Consider the following 19,912-nt stretch of genomic DNA (forward strand, 5'->3'; position numbering starts at 1 on the left):
TTTTCTCATTGGCCAGAAAACCAAATAACGACGAGTCGAGTCACCGTAGGACTTTGTTTCACAACAGCGAGGAAATAACAGTCTCCATTCGGTTCCAGTAAAAACTCAACTTGCCTGGAACATGAAGCAATAGCAGAGCTGCTTGCGAATTTCCATGCGGGAGGCGAACACGATCTTGACACTTCGGAAAATTCGGCACTTTACCACACCACAGTTAATTCCACGGGAAGCAAACTCATTTTTCTTCTGTTTCAAACAGAAATGCAGCAGGGGTCGAAAGCGCATTTGAACCAGCGGCGTCGTTGGAGTTGATCAGCAGAAATGGCAGAGGTGGGATTCGAACCCACGCCTCTGACGAGACTGGAGCCTTAATCCAGCGCCTTAGACCGCTCGGCCACACTACCATCCGCCCGCTGCCCCCCCATTTTCTTGCACTTCCAATTGTGCTCCTGCATACCAACACATGCAAAGTCACGTGAAAAGGGTTCCATGACCCCTCTCCGACTCGCACAGCTGCTGGGATGTGCCCGTCTACAATATCAATTTCGCAGCAGATAATGATAGCCCATCAATCCAGACAAAAATCAATGGTATGCTGAGTCTATCTTCTCAGACTCTTTTCAGCTACAAATGTATCTGTGAGTGCGTGAGAATATATGATCGGTTATGATTTGGTCACATTACCATGAGCTGCTTGACATTACTGCAATTTCGATTCTTGCTTTGCTAAATGATTTCACCCATTGCTCGAAACAGGACACCTTTCACGTTTACACGGAACACGAAACACACCAGACTACAGGGAAAATGCACAAAGCTGAGCAGGCCGTGTTCCACATCATACCGTGCAGCATCGTTTCAGTCACTGTGTCTGATTTGCAGAATAAGAGTCCCAAAGAATGTTCTCCACCCTAAAACCGGAGGTAGCATTACATTCCGAGAACGACAGATCACATTGTGAGGATGCTCTGACCTCGGAGCCAGTTCGAGATGCCACTTTCCTTGCCTTTTACCTTAACCGTGCAATTTGCTGCAGAGATGTTCATTCCTGGACATGAGCCACATGGATACCAACTGAGTTGGAAACCTGTGTGGGATTCGAGAAGAAGCGACTCAATAAATTTTGCTAAATTCCATGGTGCTTATTAGAAATGCAGTTTCTGTAAACGTCAATCTAAAAGGCAGTTTCTGAACATAGTAACAGAAGTCAAAAGATAATTACCTCACCCCACCCCCACTCCGGAAGAGGTGCTAACTGCCCTTGAGTGCTTTTTGTTCTCGATGTGAAGAGTTCTCACGCCTGAGTCACCTTCACGTCTCTGGTTGCTGAGTGAATCACAAAGCCTCTCTGTCGATTGCTCCATTTCAGTTCCGACGTGGTTTAGATCACGTGGCGCGCCTTAATAGAAGCGACGCTATGAAAGCACAGGTCCAGCGCATCAGCTTCTTCCCTGTCTTTGAACCGGGCCGCCTGCGCAAGGAATGCAAATGCGGTACTGCTCTTCGTGAAAGGAACAGAAGGCGGTAACTACACTCTCAAACAGAATGGCATATGATCGGAACCGGGTTGGAGAAAAACTTTACAATGCTTTGCACAGTAATTAAATGGAATTGCATTTCATTTCACTACGAGAGCAGATTTGTTCCAGCAAATTCGAAGGCAGGTTTGTAGATGGGAAAGCAAGCAAGAAAGCTCCGTTCTTGACCATGTAAAAGGCTGCAGTTGAAGAACAAAGCAGTTTCGACCCAGTTTCAAACTGGAGATCTTTCGCGTGTTACGTGAACGTGATGACTACTGCACTACAGAAACAAGCCTCAGCCGCCCGTGCTACGTCTCAGCGGCACCCAGCCTTGAAAGTTGAAGCCTTTCTACGTTTTATCTTTCTGTTTCCATTAGCTCGTTGTTGTCCAGCGTAATTGGCATCTTGAAAACGTAAGAAAAAGACACGTTTCCAACTCAGTTCCAACACACAATTCCAACTCAGTTGGTATCCATGTGGCTCATGTCCAGGTGTGAACATCTCTGCTGCAAATTGCACAGTTAACGTAAAATGCAGAAACACATACACACCAACCTGCACCATACCTGTCTTCTGATATTAAACAGGTACAGGCAGAAACACAAGCACACAACCTTCCACCACCACCCTCTCTCCTGCCATTAAGCAGATATATGCCGAAACACACACAATCCTCTATCATCACGCTGTCTCCTTCCATTAAATAGATATACACAAAAACACACACACAACTCTTCACCAAAACCCTGTTTCTTGCCAGTAATCAGATATACACTAAAACACACAACACAAGCCTCCACCCCCACGTTGTCTCACGCTATTAAGCAGACATACGCAGAAGCACACACACACACACAACGTTGCTCCAACACCTTGCCTCCGGTCAATAAACAGATATACACAGAACCACACACAAATCTCTAAAGCATCTCTCTGTCTCCTGCCATTAAACAAATATAACAGAAACACACACACACACACACAATCCTTCACCACCACATTGTTTTCTGCCATTAAACAAATATACACAGAAACACACACACACAATCATCCACGACCACACTGTCTCCTGCCATTACACAGATCTACACAGAAACACACGCACACACACACACACACACACAACGGTACACGATCACACACTCTCTGGCAATTAAACAGGTATAAAAAGAAGCACACACACACATCTTGACACCATCCCCCTGTCTCCTGCCATTAAATAGACATACACAGAAATACACACACACACGCACACAACCCTTCACCACCACATGGTTCTCTGCCATTAAACAGATATACACAAAACACACAAACACACACGCACACAAACACACACGCACACACAACCCTTGACACCCAATTTGTTTCCTGTCATTAAGCAGATATACACAGAAACACACACACAACCCTACACAACCACCCTGTCTCCCGCCATTAAGCAGGGATATGCAGAAACACATACACACCAACCTGCACCAATACCTGTCTCCTGTTATTAAACGGGTACAGGCAGAAACACAAGCACACAACCTTCCACCACCACCCTGTCTCGTCCCAAAAACAAATCTATGCAGAAACACACATACACAACCCTCCACCATCCCGCTGTCTCCTTCCATTAAACAGATATACACAGAAACACACACACAAAGCCCTCCACCACAACCTGTTTCCTGCCATTCATCAGATATACATTGAAACATACATCACAACCCTCCACCACCACACTGTCTCCCGCTATTAAGCAGATATACACAGAAACACACATACACAACCCTCCGCTAACACACTGTATCCTGTCAATAAAGAGAAATACACAGAAACACACACACATCCCTCCACCACCACATTGTTTTCTGCTATTAAACAGATATACACAGGAACACACACACACACGCACACACAACCCTTGACACCCAATTTGTCTCCTGTCATTAAGCAGATATACACAGAAACACACACGCAACCTTTCACCTGTCTCCTGTAATTAAACAGATATATACAGAATTACACACACAAAACTCCAGCACCACCCTGTCTCCGGCTATTAAACAGTTATACACAGAAACACACACTCACCATCCTCCACCACCACGCCATCTGCTGCTATTAAACAGAAATTTACAGAAACATACAGCAACCCTCCATGACTACCCTGTCTCCTTTCATTAAACAGATATACACAGGAACACAAACACACACAACCCTCCATCACCACCCTGTCTCCTACGATTATACAGATATATACAGAAACACGCACACACCACCTTCCACCACCACCCTGTCCCCTATCATTAAACAGATATGCACTGAAACACACACATACCCAACCCTCCATCACCAACCTGTCTCCTGCAATTAAACAGATATACACAGAAACACAAACCCATACATCGCCCTACCACTACCTTGTCTCCTGTCATTAAACAGATATGCACTGAAACACACACACATCTCTCCACCACCACCCTGTCCTCAGCAATTAAATAGATATACACAGGAATACACACACACACCCCTCCATCACCACCCTGTCTCCTGCCATTGAGCGGATATTCACAGAAATGCACACACACAACCCTCGACCAACTCCCTGTCTCCTGCCATTAAACAGATATACACAGAAAGAAACACTCACAACTCTCGGCCACCACCCTGTCTCCTGCCATTAAACAGATATACACAGAAACAAACACTCACAACCCTCTACCACCATCCTGTCTCCTGCAAGTAAGCACATAGACGCAGAAACACAGATATTCTACACTCCACTACCACACTGTGTCTTGCCATTAAATAGACTTACGCAGAAACACACACACCAGCCTCCTCCTCCACCACTGTGTCCTGCAATTAAACCGATACATACAGAAACATACACATATATTTCCAGCACCACCCTGTCTCCTGTCATTAAACGGTTAAACACAGAAACACACACACATCCCTCCTCCACCACTGTCTCCTGTCATTAAACAGTTATACACGGAAACACGAACGCACACTACCCTCCACCACCACCCTGTCTCCAGCCCTTAAATAGATGTATACAGAAACACACGCACACAACACTCCACGAACACCCTGTGTCCTGCTATTAAACAGGTGCACACAGAAATACACATAATCCTCCATCACCACCCTGTCTCTTGCCATTAAACAGAAATGCACTGAAACGCACACACATCCCTCGACCAGCACCCTGTTTCCTGCCATTAATCAGATATGCACAGAAACACACACACACACAACCCTCCATAATAACCCTGTCTCCTGCCATTATACAGATATACACAGAAACATGCACACAATCCTCCATCATCACCCTGTCTCCTGCCCTTAAATAAATATACACAGAAACACACACACACACACACACACACAATCCTCCACCACCACCCTGTATCCTGAAATTAAATATATTTACACAGAAACACACACATACCGTCCTCCTCCAATACCCTGTCTCCTGCAAATTAACAGATATACACAGAAATATAATCGCATATCTTCAGCACCACCCTGTCTCTTGCCATTAAACAGATATACACAGAAACACACATACACACAACCCTCCACGAACACCATTCTGTCTCCTGTCATTAAGCAGATATATACAGAAAAACGCACACAACCCTGCACCACCACCTTATCAACTATCATGAAACAGCATGACACAGAAAAAAAAACGCACAGACAATCCTACACCAACACTCTGTCTCCTGGCATTAAACAGATATACACATAAACACACACACACACACACACACACACAACCCTCCACCACCAGACTGTTCTCGTGCCATTGAGCATATATACATTGAAATACACACACACACAACCCTCGACCATCACCCTGTCTTCTGCCCTAAAACAGATATACACAGAAGCACACACACATACACCACCACCCTGTTTGCTGCCATTAATCAGATATGCACATAAACATACACATACACACACACAATCCTCCCCAATCACACACTCTCCGGTGATTAAACAGATATAAACAGAAACACACACACACATCTCGACACCAACACCTGTCTCCTGCCATTGAACAGACATACACAGAAACACACGCACACACAACCTTTGAACAGCAATTTGTTTCCTGTCATTAAGCAATTAAACAGATATTTACAGAAACATACAAACAACCCTCCACCACCACCACCCAGTCTCCCATCATTATTAATAAATGCACAGAAACACGCACATTCATTCCTCCAACACCACACAGTCTCCTGCAATTAAACATATTGACACACAAACACACACACACCACCCTCCTCCACCACTCTGTCTCCGGCAATTAAACAGATATATACAGAAACATAAAGACATATGTTTTACGTGGTTAGCACTGCTGCCTCACAGCGCCAGAGACTCGGGTTCAATTCCCACCTCAGGCGACTGACTGTGTGGAGTTTGCACGTTCTCCCCGTGTGTGCGTGGGATTCCTCCGGGTGCTCCGGTTTCCTCCCACAGTCCAAAGATGTGCATACTAAATTGCCCGTAGTGTTAGGTAAGGGGTAAATGTAGGAGTATGGGTGGCTTTCGCTTCAGCGGGTCGGTGTGGACTTGTTGGGCCTGTTTCCTCACTGTAATGTAATCTAATCTAACCCTTCACGACAATCCTGTCTACATTCATTAAACAGTTATATGCAGAAACACACACTCACCAACCTCCAAAACCACCCTGTCTCCTGCAATTAAACAGATATTTACAGAAACATCCAGACAAGCCTCCACCACCACCCTGTCTCCTGTCATTAAACAGATATACATAGAGATACACAAACACACAACCGTGCACCACCACATTGTTTTCTGCCATGAAACAGATACACACGCACAACCATCAACCGTCTCCTGCCATGAAACAGATATAATCAGAAACAAACATATACCATCCTCCACCACCAACCTGTCTCCTGCAATTAAACAGGTATACACAGAAACACACACAGAGAAAATCCTCCCCACCACCATGTTTGCTGCCATAAATCAATTATACACAGAAACACACACACACACAAACCTTCACTTACCATCCTGTCTCCTGCCATTAAACAGGGATACACAGAACTACACACACACCAGTACGCAAGCAAGTTGTTTTCTGCCAATGATCAGATGTACACAGAAGCACACACACAACCCTCCACTGCCACTCTGTCTCCTGCAATTCAATAGATATATACAGAAACACTCAACCCTCCACTACCAACCTGTCTCCTGTAATTAAATAGATATATACAGAAACGCACATACACAACCCTCCACTACCACCCTGTCTCCTGCAATTCAACAGATATATACAGAAACACTCACACACACAATCCCCCACTACCTCCCTGTCAGCAGCCATTAAACAGATATATGCAGAAACACACACACAACCCTTCACCACCACCTTATTCCCTGCCATTCAGTAGATATACACACAAACACGCACTCTACACTTCACCACCACCATTTCTCCTGCCACGAAACAGATATACACAGAAACACACACACACAATCCTCGACCACCACCCTGTCTGCTGATATACACACAAATATACACACAAACACACACGCGTCCATCCACCACCATCCTGTTCTGCTGCCATTTAGCAGATATACACAGAAGTACACACACACAACCCTCGACCACCATCATGTCTCCTGCCCTGAAACAGATATACACAGAAACACACACATATACAGAACCCACCACCACCAACCTGTTTGCTGCCATTAATCAGATATACACATAAACACACACACACACACAATCCTCCACCATCACACTCTCTCCGGCGATTAAACAGATATAAACAGAAACACAAACTCATCTCGACACCATCACCCTGTCTCCTGCCATTGAACAGACATGCACAGAAACACACACAACCATCCACCACAACCCTATCCCCTGCGATTAAACAGATATACGTAGAAATGCACAAACACACAACCGTTAACCACCACATTGTGTTCTGCCATTAAACAGATATACACAGAAACGCACACACACACAAACACACACAAAACCCGCGACCAACATCTTGTTGCCTGCCATTAAGCAGATATACACAGAAACACAAGCACAACCCTCAAGCTCCACCACGTCTCCTGTCATAAAACAGATATACTCAGAAACTAACACATACCACGCTTCACCATCAGCCTGTCTCCTGCAATTAAACATATATACACAGAAACACACATACAACCATCTACGAACACCCTGTCTACTGACCTTAAAAAGCTTACACAACTCTCCACCACCACCCTGTCACCTGCCACTAAGCACACAGACACAGAAACACAGACACTCTACCCTCCAACACCACCGTGTCTCCTGCCATTGAATAGAGATACGCAGAAACACACACAACCCTCAATGACCATCCTTCCTCCTGCCATTGAACAGGTATACAGAGAAACACACACACACCATCATGTCTCCTGTCATTAAGCACATATACGCAGAAACACACACAACCTCCACCACCAACAAGCCACCTGCCATTAAACAGTTATACACAGAAACACGCAAAGAGCACCCTCCACCACCACCCTGTCTCTAGCCCTTAAATAGATATGCACATTAACACACACGCACACAACACAATATGACTACCCTGCCTCCTGACAATAATCAGATAGACACCGAAACCAACGCACACCCCTCCACGACCACCCTGTCTCCTGCCATTCAACAGATATCCACAGAAACACACACACATCCCTCGACGACCACCCTGTTTCCTGCCGTTAATCAGATATACACAGAAACACGCACGCACACAAACCTCCACGACCACCCTGCCTCCTGCCATTAAATAGATATTAACGGAAACACACGCACACTCCTCCACCACCTCAATGTTTCCTGAAATTAATAGATTTTACACAGAAACACACACACAACCCTTCACCACCACCAGTCTGTCTCCTGTAATTAAGGAGATATAGACAGAAAAACACACACAACCCTGCACCACCACCGACCACATACCATTAAACATACATACACAGAAAATAAAACACACACAAACATCCCCCCCACCAACAGTCTGTCTCCTGACATTAAACAGATATACACAGACACACACTCACACACACCCATCCACCACCACCCTATCTCCTACCCTATCTCCTACCCTATCTCCTAAGCACATAGACACAGAAACACAGGCAACCTATTCCCTACCACCACCCTGTCTCCTGCCATGAAAAAGATATATGCAGAAACACACACACACACACACACACACACAAACACACACACACACACACACACACACACACACACACACACACACACACACACACACACACACACACACACACACACACACACACACACACACACACACACACACACACACAAAACTCCATGAACACCCTGCTTCCTGCCATTGGACAGATATACACAAAAACATACACACACCAAACTGTCTCGGGCCAGTAAGCACATATATACGGGGACACACACACACTCAGTCATTCAAATCTCCTTGACCACACTTTCTCCTGTCATCAAACAGTTATACACGGAAATACACACACACACAAACTTCCACGAAATTTACATCTGAGGGAACGGCAGTTACGATGCGATCAGGCAAGATTTAGGAAGTATAGGATGGGGAAGGAACCTGCAGGGAATGGGCACATTAGAAATGTGGAGCTTATTCAAGGATAAGCTCCTGAGTATCCCAGATAAATATGTACCTGTCAGGCAGGGAGGAAGCTGTAGAGCGCAGGAGCCGTGGTTTACAAAGGAAGTGGAATCTCTGGCCAAGAGGAAGAGGGAGGCTTATGTTAGGATGAGATGTGAAAGCTCAGTTAGGGCATTTGAGGGTTACAAGGCAGCCAGGAAAGACCTAAAGAGAAAGCTCAGAAGAGCCAGGAGGAGACATGAGAAGTTGTTGGCCGATAGGGTCAGGGTAAACCATAAGGCTTTCTATAGGTATTTAAGGAATAAAAGGATGACAAGAGTAAGATTAGGGCCAATCAAGGATATTAATGGGAAGTTGTGTGAGGACGCGGAGGAGATAGAGGAAGCACTAAATGAATATTTTTCGACAGTATTCACTCTAGAAAACGACAATGTTGTCGAGGAGAATACTGAGATACAGGCTGCTAGACTAGGTGGGATTGAGATTCACAAGGAAGAGGTATTAGAAATCCTGCAGAGTGTGAAAATAGAAAGTCCACAGCGCCGGATGGGATTTAGCCTGGGATCCTCTGGAAAGCCAGGGAGGAGGTTGCCGAACCTTTAGCATTTATCTTTAAATCGTCATTGTCTACAGGAATAGTGCCAGAAGACTGGAGGATAGCAAATGTGGTTCCCCTATTCAAGCAGGAGAGTAGAGACAATCCTGGTAATTATAGACCAGTGAGCCTTACTTCAGTTGTTGGGAAAGTGTTGGAAAAGGTTAGAAGAGATAGGATTTACAATCATCTAGAAAATAATAATTTGATATTGGATAGTCAGAACGGTTTTGTGAAGGTTATGTCGTGACTCACCAACCGTATTGAGTTCTTTGAGAAGGTGACCAAACAGGTAGATGAGAGCAAACCTGTTGATGTGGTGTATATGGATATCAGCAACGCATTTTATTAGGTTCCCCACAATAGGCTATTGTTCAAAATGCGGAGGAATGGGATTGTGGGAGATATAGCAGTTTGGATCAGTAATTGGATTGCTGAAAGAAGACAGAGGGTGGTGGTTGATGGGAAATGTTCATCCTGGAGTGCAGTTACTAGTGATGTGCCACAAGGGTCGATGTTAGGTCCACTGCTGTTCATCATTTTTATAAACGACCTGGATGAGGGAGTAGAAGGGTGGGTTCGTAAGTTTGCAGACAACTCCAAGGTCGGTGGAGTTGTGGATAGTGACGAAAGATGTTTTGTAGGCTACAGAGAAACATAGATAAGCTGCAGAGCTGGGCTGAGAGGTGGCAAATGTAGTTTAATGTGGACAAGTGTGAGGTGATGCACTTTGGTCGGAGGAACAGGAATTCAAAGTACTGGGCTTATGATAAGATTCTTGGTAATGTCGATGAGCAGAGAGATCTTGGGGTCCAGGATCACAAATTCTTGAAAGTTGCCACCCAGGTTGACTGTGTTGTTAAGAAGGCATTAGTAGAGGGATCGAGTTCTGGAACCATGAGGTTATGCTACATCTGTACAAATCTCTAGTGCGGCCGCACTTGGAGTATTGTGTACAGTTCTGGTCACCACATTATAAGAAGGATGTGAAAGCTTTGGAAAGGGTGCAGAAGAGATTTACTAAGATCTTGCCTGGTATGGAGAGAAGGTCTTCCGAGGGAAGTCTGAGGGACTTGAGGCTGTTTTCGTTGGAGAGAAGAAGTTTGAGACGTGACTCAATAGAGACATATAAGATAATCAGAGGGTTAGATAGGGTGGACAGGGAGAGCCTTTTTCCAAGTATGGTGATGGCGAGCACGAGGGGGCATAGCTTTAAATTAAGAGGTGACAGATATAGGACAGATGTCAGAGGTAGTTTCTTTTATCAGAGAGTAGTAAGGGCATGGAATGCTTTGCCTGCAATGGTAGTAGATTCGCCAACTTTAAGTAAATTTAAGTCGTCATTTGACAAGCATATGGACGTACATGGAATAGCGTAGGTTAGATAGGCTTCAGATTGGAATGACAGTTCGACACAACATTGAGAGCCGACGGGCCTGTACTGCGCTGTATTGATCTATGTTCTATGAACACCCTGCCGACTGATCTTAAACGGATATACGCAAAAACGAACATGCATACACAACCCTCCATATCACCCTGTCTCCTGCCAGTAAGCACATAGATACAGGAATACAGACACTATACTCTCCTCCACCACCTGTCTCCTGCCTTTAAGCAGGTATATACACAAACACACAAACACACACACATACACATCCCTCCACCACCACCTCGTTTCCTGCCGTTTATCAGATAGACACAGAAACACACACGCACAACGCTCCACCACCACACTCTCTCCAGCCCTTAAAACAGATATACACAGAAACACGCACACATCCCTCTACCATCACCCTGTCTCCTGCCCTTAAACAGATGTACAGAGAAACACACATATATAAAAAACGCTCCACCACCACACTGTTTCCTGCAATTAATCAGATCTACACAGAAACAGACACACACAGCCCTCCACCATCACCAGTCTGTCTCCTATCATTAGGAAGATACTTACAGAAAAACATACACATCCCTGTACCACCACCCTAACACCAGCATGAAACAGACAGACGGAGAGAGAAAAAAACACACACAGACAACCCTCCACCAACACTCTGTCTCCTGGCATTAAACAAATATACACGTAAACACACACACACACCTCCGCCACCACCACACTGTCTCCTGCCATTTAACAGATATGCACAGAAACACACACACACAAACCTCCACCACTAATTGTGTCTCCGACCAATAAGCACTTAGACGCAGAAACACAGACATATATCCTCCACCACCACCCTGTCTCCTGCCATTAAAAGGATATACGCAGAAACACCCACATGCACAACACTCCATGAACACCTTGCCTCCTGCATTGGACAGATGTACACAATAACATACACACACCAAACTGTCTCGTGCCATTAAGCACGTATGCACAGAAACACACACGCACACTCACTCAAACCTCCTTGACCACCCTGTCTCCTGTCACCTGTCATCAAACAGTTATACACGGAAATATACACGCACAAACTTCCACGAACACACTGCCTACTGCTCTTAAACAGATATACACAAAAACGCACATGCATACACAATCCTCCACCACCAGCCTATCTCCTGCAATTAAATAGATATACGCAGAAACACACACACAAGCACAACATTCCATGAACAACATGCCTCCTGCTATTGAGCAGATATATGCAGGAACACACACACAATCCTCCCTGACCACCTTGTCTCCTGCCACTGAACAGGTAGACACAGAAATACACACACCAACACCCTGTCTCTAGCCCTTAAATAGACATACATAGAATCACACGCACACCCCTCCAAGACAACCCTATCTCCTGCCATTAAACAGATATACACAGAAACACACACACACACACAACCCTCAACCACAGCCCTTTTATCCTTCCATTGAGCAGATATACACAGAAATACACACACACAACCATTGACCACCACCAGTCTGTCTCCTGTCATTAAGCAGATAAATACAGAAAAACACACACAGCCCTGCACCACCCCCTATCACCGACCATTAATCAGACATAAACAGACAACCCTCCATCAACACTCTGTTTCCAGGCATTAAACAGATATACAGAGAATTGACTGGCTGACAGAAGGCAGAGAGTGGCTGTAGATGAAAAGTATTCTGCCTAGACGACAGTGTTGAGTGGGGTCTCCCAGGGTTCTGTACTTGGGCCTGTGCTCTTTGTAGTTTTTATAAATGACTTGGAGAAGAAGTTTGAGGGGAGGGTTAGTAAATTTGCAGATGACACAAAATTTGGAGGTGTCGGCAATAGTATAAAGGGCTACTGCAGGCTGCAGCGCGACATAGACAGAATGCAGAGCTGGGCTGAGAAATGGCCAATTGAGTTCAACCTGGATAAATGCGAAGTGATGCATGTTGGAAGGTGGAACTCGAATGCTGAATATAGGATTAAAGACAGGATTGTTGGCAGTGTGGAGGAACAGAGGGATTTGAATGTGCAAGTACATAGATCCCTCAAAGTTGACATACAAGTGGCTAAGGTTGTTAAGAATGCATGTGGTGTTTTGGCTTTCATTAACAGGGGGATAGAGTTTAAGAGCCATGAGGTTTTGCTGCAGCTCTACGAGTCCCTGGTGAGGCAATACTTGAAATATTGTGTCCAGTTCTGGTCGCCCTACTATAAGAAAGATACAGAGGCTTGGGAGAGGGTGCAAGGAAGGATGCTGCTTGGACTGGAGGGCTTGCCTTATGAAAAAAAAGGTTGAATAGGCTCGGACATGTCTCTGGAGAGAAGGAGGAAGAGAGGAGACCTGATAGATGTCTACAAAATAATGGGAGGAATAGCTAGAGAATTTTCCCCAGGGCAAGATTGACTGATATGAGAACTCATAGTTTGAAGATATTAGGAGGAAGGTATAAAGGAGATGTCAGAAGTAGTTTTTTGTTACACAGAGAGCTGTGAATGCATGGAATGCGTTACCAGTGGTAGTGGTGGAAGCAGAGTTATTGGGGACATTTAAATGACTTCTAGACTTGCACATGGATAGCAGTGAATTGAGGGGTGTGTAGGTTGTTACTATATTTTACGTTAGGATTAAACATCTTGGGTGAAAGGTCCTGTTCTGTGCTGTACTTTCTATGTTCTATGTTCTCTGACAAGGGTGAGTCGACCTCTGACCACCTAATGCCAACTGCAAAAGATGTTTAAAGACTTCATTGAGTTGCAAAGGTGTCAGCATTATAATTATGTTTTGGTCATTGCTGATTTTCTTTTCCTTGATGGGTTGAAGATTACCGCACTTCCAACGCTACTGCCAAAACTGTTGTAAATATTTTACTCAAGGAGATTATTACCTGCTTTGGTATTTGATTTTGTCTACCTTCTGACAATGCACCCCACCCCCATTTTATTGGAGATATTAATGAGGAATTATGCTCTCATTTTGGGATCCACCACCAACTTCATTGTGCTTATTGCCCAGAGGCTGCAGGGCTCGTGAAGCATGGTGACCAGAGTCTGAAAATTAAACTTACCAAATGGACTTCTGAGACAGGTCTTTCCTGGGTTAGGGTGGTGCCTCTGGTATTGTTCCACCTACAATAAACTCCTGTGGGGAAAACTCGCTTGGCCTTTTCGAGCGCTCTCACTCTGTATGATCTGAATGATAAAGTGTACTGTATCTGATCCGCAGGACACACTGCAGAAATTATCCCATCCCAGCGGACTGAGCTGCCTCCATTGATAGAGCTGTCTCCATTGGTAGAGTATCACACAGTAACAGCGAATATCTTTTGATGTCATCCTCGAAGGTACTTGCTACAAAAAAGCTGAAGACTGCGGGAAACTGCTGTGATCAGCGCTAACACAGAGGCCCAGCGGGAGTTTGGTGGGCCCATACACCAGAAATCAATGGATAAAAAGATTCTTCTTTTCAGAAGAATCCGATTCAGACCATCAGCTTAACACCTCCTGGGGAGAAAATGGATGTGGGAGAGCGGACAGACTCAACTGGTTCCAGCATTTACAATCTTGGTCCGTGTGACAACAAAAGCAGAATCCTGGAACTGTTTATCTTGCTTCTGAAAAACAGGTTAGTAAAGTTTGAAGAGCTTAGATATTTCTTCCTAGTGTTCATGAAATGATCAAGAGCAGAGTACGGTTCCCTGAGTATGGTCTGGCTTCTGGGTTATGGACTGTGATATTCCGCTCACATGATCTGAACACATACAAGGAAATGACTCAGTGACAAGATCTGCTGAATCGGATTCTGTGAAGAACAGAAGCCGATGTAATGAAAAGAGCCATAAGAGTGGGAATGTAGCAAATTATTTTCCAGACTCGGGGAGAGCGCACAGTGCTGTTTCCAGGAGTCAATATCTGTACAAGTAGACTGAAAGAGCGTTGGGTGTTATTGTACTGCATCTTTTGTATCATGGTGCAAAAGCACGGTACTTTTGTATAGAGGGGATAACTTCAAAATCCTCAATGAGGCAAAACACACAAATGAGGTAAACAACAAAGTAACCACACAAATTGGTGTAACGTCATGGGGTTAACCTCCCTGCTCAAAGTTTGCTCAAAATCGCTCTCTGTCTAATTCCTAAGACTGAGAATCGAACACTGAATGGTCTATGTCAATGAAAACTGCTCTGATCTCACAACTTCAGCATTTCATACGCCCCCTTATGTATGTCTGGCACACGTAGAGAACAAATATCTATAAGAACAGTCATGTATACGACTGGGATTAGACCCGATTCTGTTGCAACCAATCTATTCAGCAGTAATTGAAATTGCTTCCACCTTTCCTGTGTCCGTAATAAGATTGCATAGCTTAGTGGTGAGTTTTCATGCATTGAATTGGACCCAGCCTCCTTTCTCACGTTGAGATATACAGCGATATAAAGACACGATGAAAGACACGGGCAGTGTTTACTGGACTACAAAGACGTTAGGAATGAAACGGCCATGATATCATGTCGTTACATACGATGGAAATGAAGTTTACTTGGAGATAAAGCCACTAGAAACGAAAAGAGGGGGTTTAAAGTGATGGTGGCATAGATAAGGAATAATTCAGGAAAATCAGAAAAGACTTAGTTGTGTGCGAAAAGAGGTTATCCAGCTGATGTGAAGTTGTTTAGAGTAAACACGAGGGAAATTTCCTCGTTTAGGTTAGTGGAAACTAGAGGTTAGAACTTCAAACCCATCGGGGCACAATCAAGAAATTTAGTGTAGGCATTTTTTATTCTGAGAGTTATTGAATTCGGAGATGAATTTTCAGAAATAGAATCATTTTAGGAGCTGATTCAAGAATATTTGAAAAGCGCGTGCAGGCAGACAAGGAGTGAATTAGATTGGATTAGATTAGATTACTTACAGTTTGGAAACAGGCCCTTCGGCCCAACAAGTCCACACTGACCCGCCGAAGCGCAATCCACCCAGACCCATTCCGCTACATGTACCCCTGCTCCTAACACTACGGGCAATTTAACACAGCGAATTCACCTAACCGGCACATTTTTGGACTGTGGGAGGAAACCGGAGCACCCGGAGGAAAGCCACGCAGACATGGGGAGAATTAAACAGTGACAGTAATTCTGGGCTGCCTGGATGGGGGTGAAAAATGGAAATATTATCGAATTGGTTAACATTCATAGGAAACAAATTGCATTACACCTGCAACTGAAAATGTTAAGGATGAAAAGAGCTGGTGGAGTTGGAAGGTGCAGCAACTCATTCAACTTGAAATATTACATACCGTAAATGCACTGAGCTGTTTGATTTAGCTCTGCATTGAATGGAAGTCTGTCATCTCAGTCCGCTGATTAACTAGTTTATGAGAAAAGTGTGACCAACAGCGTGGGATTAATTTTCTCACTGTCTCAGGTTTCCACAGGGATCATCATCTCCCCCACTCACTGATCTGTAACACTGTGGTGCCACTAGTGAGCAAGATTTGGCCTGTCGATGTAAAACATCATTATCATTGCCATGTGGTGTCTTGAACATTTGGTCATAATCAAACGAAAGGGGAGTGAGTCCATTTAATACTCTTTTATCTCCGCTTGAGAAATCCTGCGTCAAGACTCAACCTTATTCCAGTTCGACCCTTTGTTCCTCCCAACAGCAAAACTACTTGCCCAGATCCTTTACCAGGTTTAATGACAGCAGTCAAACTCCACAAATAGATAAATCTAATACTTTCGATTGGTTTAATGAGCTGTGCAACTTACAGGAAATTGAATGATATGAAACGAGTTAAACAGAATTTCCCAGGATGTAATCCAGTGCTGGGTCAGCGATTTGAGGAAGGTTATCAAGCTAAAACTTCACCTTTGTTTCTCTATCCACCGATGGATATTCACGTGGGGAAATTTGCAGATTTTCTGTTAATAATTGGTATGTTTAACAAAGACAAAACATTTCCCCACGTCAGAAACTGGTGTTTTCAAATAAGTGCTACTTTACTCAACATTGTTTACAACTGCCCTTCAGTCTGATGCTTCAATAATCCCTGGTCAATGTCAGTAACAGCATCTTTAGATAAGCATTGAACTTATAACCTTGGCATGTAATGCACCTTTAAGTATTCGGCGCTGACCAATTGCACTCTGGAGCCGCAGACAGCGAAACTGTCACATGACCTACACGTACCTAGGGAACTTTAACTCAACTGCTCTACTTTGGCTGTGATTATTAGATTCCCAGAATATGGAAACAGACCCTTCGGACCCAAACGTCCACACCAACCCTCCGAAGAGTAACCCAACCAGAACCATTTCCCCTCTGACAAATGCAATATGGGCAATTTAGAATGACCAACTCACCTGACCTGCACAATCTTTGGACTGTGGGAGGAAACTGGAACACCCGGAGAAAACCCACGCGGACACAGGGAGAATGTGCAAACTCTACACAGACAGTCCACAGAGGCTGGAATCGAACTTTGACCCTGTTGAGGCAGCAGTACTAACCACTGAACCACAACACTGTGGGATCTTTGGTGGTGATATGCTGCCCCACTGGTACCTCAGTCACTCACCCCGCTTCATTTCCCTGAACTGTCTGGTTCTGAAATTAAAGCTAATGCAGACAAGGTGAAACTGACATGAGCATGTGATTATTGAAGCATCAGGTTCACGAAAACGATACAAAAGGGACACAAAAAATGTGAAAACATAGACAACATTGAAAAATGGGTTTCCGATGGTTCCTGCGTTGTTTACAGACAATGTTACCTTGCCGCTGTCGCAGGGTTTTTCCTTCAATCAGCTTCAATCGGCACAGAATTCGAATCAGTGAAACTTCAGCAACTTCCTTCTGAAAGTTCATATGGGTAACATGAAACATATTGCATTCATTAATAATCTTCACCATTCCTACATCCAAGAACACGTTGCACAGTTTGCATGAATATTGAAGATGTAAGAATGTTATGCAATTATAAAAATTCAATTACAGTTTAAATCGTAAAGTAGGTCGAATGCATAGAATGTCTCAGCATGTCAGAAATTCACGTGACCAGAACTGTAAACCAGCAGAGTGGAAATCTGTCCCTGAATCCCAATATCCACATGTTTGCTTGCTTCATGTACCCAGTTGGAAACCTGTGTGAAGGAGCATGCAGTCTGACAGAGCGCCTGATAGAATCCTTCACTGTCTGATCTAAAGCCGCAATAGGAGCTGCCTATTCTGGCTGTGAGAGCGGTGGTGTAAAGGGGAGGGCTTTGATATTCCCTAGTGTAGATTCACCTTGCCCTTATCATGTTAATTTTGAAAACCCTCTGTAAGAAACAGCACAGAAAAAGAGGAACAGGAGGAGGCTATTCCAAACACCTGTCCTACCCGCCGTTTGATATCATCATGGCTGACCAAACACGCCAATGTCTTTGCCCAGCTCATCCACAATAACCTGTCCCACAACGGGATAAAGACATTTAAGCAATCGAAAATGTCTGTGCAACTTTGGGAGGGAAATGTTTTTAGAGACAGTGGGTTTCTGCACGAAATTTGCAGGTTTTGCGAGTGAGCATCTGATTCTGATCTGATCATGATTCCGTAAAAGCTCACAACCAAGAAGATTAGGATTTTCCTCTGGTCAGTAGCAGGGACGAGAACTCCAGACGACAGGAATTGGCGATGAATCAACACAACACTCAATGATTCAACTCCAATTCTGGTGCGGTTCAAACACACAAACTTTGAATAGCAAAGTTACAAAACTTGTAGAAATCTAACATGCTTTTCATTGCGCCACAGAGCTGCACTCGCCACAATTGTACTGCACCCAAAGTTGCGGGTGTCATGGAGAAAATGTCAACAATCACGAGGAGATGCGGAGAGTTTTTCAAGGAGTAGATCTTTTATTTGCAAACAAAAATCGTGACATTCAGAAAACAAATGCTTGAATCCCCCCAAACCTCAGGGTCCATGGCATAGAGTCATAGAGTCATTGAGATATGCAGCATGGAAACAGAACCTACTGTCCAACGTGTCCATGCCGACCCGATATCCCAACCCAATTTAGTCTCACCTGCCAGCACCTGGCCCATATTCCTCCAAACCCTTCCTATTCACATGCCTCTTAAATGTTGCAATTGTACTATCCTCCACCACATCATCTGGCAACTCATTCCATTCCCGTACCACGCTCTGTGTGAAAAAGTTGCTCCTTAGGTCTATTTTTTATCTTTCCCCTCTCAAACTAAACCTATGCCCTCTAGTTCTGAACTCCCCGACCCAGGTAAAGGACTTTGTCTATTTATGATATCCACGCTCCTCATAATTTTGTAAACCTCTATAAGGTCACCCCTCAGCCTTCGACTCTCCAGGGAAAACAGCCCCAGCCTGTACAGCCTCTCCCTGTAGCTCAAATCCTCCAACCCTGGAAACATTCTTGTAAATCTTTCTGAACCCTCCCAAGTTTCATAACCGCTTTCCTGTAGGAAGGAGACCAGAATTGCACGCAATATTCAAATAGTGGCCTAACCAATGTCCTGTACAGCCGGAACATGGCCTCCCAACTCCTGTACTCAACACTCTGACCAAAAAAGGAAAGCATACCAAACGCTTTCTTCACTACCTTATCTACCTGCGACTCCACTTTCAAGGAGCTATGAACCTGCACTCCCAGGTCTCTTTGTTCAGCCACACTGC

The 19,912-nt window shown here is 44.4% G+C and overlaps 1 non-coding gene across 1 annotated transcript; it reads right to left on the reverse strand.

Annotated features, from left to right (window-relative positions):
- Nucleotides 1-322: 322 nt before the first annotated feature.
- trnal-aag (transfer RNA leucine (anticodon AAG)) lies at nt 323-404 on the reverse strand. The gene has a single exon. It is a non-coding gene; the product is annotated as a tRNA-Leu (tRNA).
- Between the last annotated feature and the right edge of the window lie 19,508 nt (nt 405-19,912).

Source organism: Chiloscyllium plagiosum, unplaced genomic scaffold (genome assembly GCF_037043375.1).
Source record: "Chiloscyllium plagiosum isolate Xiang-an unplaced genomic scaffold, Cpla_swu_hap1 HiC_scaffold_29, whole genome shotgun sequence".
NCBI classification, from domain to species: Eukaryota; Metazoa; Chordata; class Chondrichthyes; order Orectolobiformes; family Hemiscylliidae; genus Chiloscyllium; species Chiloscyllium plagiosum.